The sequence below is a fragment of the Pteropus alecto genome, unplaced genomic scaffold (genome assembly GCF_000325575.1).
Source record: "Pteropus alecto unplaced genomic scaffold, ASM32557v1 scaffold76, whole genome shotgun sequence".
In the NCBI taxonomy this organism is placed as follows: domain Eukaryota; kingdom Metazoa; phylum Chordata; class Mammalia; order Chiroptera; family Pteropodidae; genus Pteropus; species Pteropus alecto.
In genome coordinates, this window is record NW_006443138.1 from 5,952,495 (window position 1) to 5,954,650 (window position 2,156).

Below are 2,156 nucleotides of genomic sequence, written 5' to 3' on the forward strand. Positions count from 1 at the left end.
ATCGAGGGATTTGAGCAGCAGTCAGATAGGCCAAGAGAATTTATGCTGTAGAACAGAGGTCCCCAACCCCTGGGCAATAGACCAATACTGGTCTGTGGCCTGGTAGGAACCGGACCACACTGCAGGAGGTGAGCGGCGGGTGAGCAAGGGTGAGCAAGTTAAGCTTCACCTGTATTTGCAGCCGCTCTCCAGCTCCACTTCAGATCATCAGGCATTAGATTCTCATAGGAGTACCAGCCCCTGGTGCCAAAAAGGTCAAGGATTGCTACAACAGTAATGTAGATGGTTCAGTGCAGAAAGGAGTTGAAAACACTGGACTATTTGGAGTAAGCCCACAAAACTCTTTATATTTAAATTGAATCTGGAATGAAAGCATATATCCTAGTATAGACCAAGAAAGCATTGTTTCATATAGAGGTGCTACAATCCTATAAGTATCATAAAATATAGCCTATCTCTGTGAAGGTTGTTTGGTTGGAGAACAGTGACCTTGGGCTTGGCTTGGCATAATGGCCCACCTGCTCTGGGTAGCAGGAAGGAAGAAGAATGCAAATGAGACAATATGAGTTTTAAATAAACATCCTGGGATCCCCTGGCACTTATAAAAAATAGCTGTTTGACATCCATTTCTGACTTTTTTTTCTTCCCTTTTATTTCAGTCCCTAATGAGGATTAGTTCTGAGTTCAAATCCAAGCACTATCTATCTTTTAAGAGCTGTGACCTTGGGTTAGAAACAAACTCTCTAAGCCACACCTTCCTCATCATGAGACTATAATAGTGCCTTCCTCAGAGGAGTCCATGGAATAATTTATGTGCAAACTAGCATAGTCTTTGTGTACTCAGAAAACTCTCAAATGTATAAGTAATCTTTATTATCATATTATGATGTCTCAAACTTCCAGGCATATCATTGAAAAAGAAATAGCCTTTTACTGGAGGAAATCAGACATAAAACTAGAAACACTGATTTCTCTAGATCAATACTTTTTATTTTATTTTAGGAAGCATAGTCAACTATTGCTTTAATTCATTAATTCGATCAAATCATTTTTCTCAACTTTTAAATCAAGTGCCTTCTTTAACAGATTTATTGAGGTATAATTTATACATTATAAATTTACCCACTTTAAGTGTACAGTTCATTCATTTTAACTAATATTGCTAAGCATTGCTAAGCCCAAGCCCTGCCTTAGGGACTGGGGATACTGTGATGAATGAGGTCAGTGAGGTCTGTGCTTTCAAAGAGCTTCCAGTCTAGTTGGAAAGAGATAATAGGCAAAGGAAATCACTTAAGGTCAAAGAAGGAAGAATAGAGTAGGGTGAGATAATAGTGACAGGCTGTCCCACTTTAGATAGAGTGTCCTCCTCTCTCTGAGGAGGTAGTATTTGAACGAACTGAGCCATATGAACATCTGGGGAGAGTATTCCATGCAGGGTAGAGCAAGTGGAAAGGCCCTAGGGCAGAAGCATGCTTGTCAGCAACTTCTGTTTGAGGAAACTCTACAGAGCACATGGGAAGCCATTGGAGAAATTTGAGCAGAGAAATGACAAAATCGGGTTTACATTTAAAATGGGCTCTCAAGCAGTTGTGTGGAAAACAGACTCCAAGAGGTAAAAGCTAGAAACAGAGAGACCAGTGAGGTGGTCAGTGCAGTGGCCCATGGGACAGAAGGCAGAGGCTTGGATCGGCAGTGCAGCTGGTGAGAAGAGATGATCACGAGTACATTTTGATGACAAGATTTCCTGATAACTGAATATGGGTTGGAAAGAAAGAAGGATCAAGGATGACTCCAAGGGTATTGGCCTGAGTGACTCTTGCCTGGGTGGGGCCCTTTGTTAAGATGTGAGATGCTGAAGGAGCAGGCTTGGTGGGGGTGGGAAGGGCATTGAGCAAGAGCTCTGTTTTTGACCTTTTTATTTTGGATGCTTATTAAACGTTCAAGTGGAAATTATGAGAGTAGTCCATTATATGTACTATATTGGAAAATAAGAGTTTAGTACTGGAGAATTTAAAGCAGTGCAAAAAAAAGTTCCTAGAAGCCTGAATCATCAGAATTAAGAGCTGACCCATATAATTCTGTATAACGAAAGAGCTACAAAACCTCTAAGCCTATTTGCCAAAAAACAAGCTAGACAATGAGTAAAGCAAAAAAAA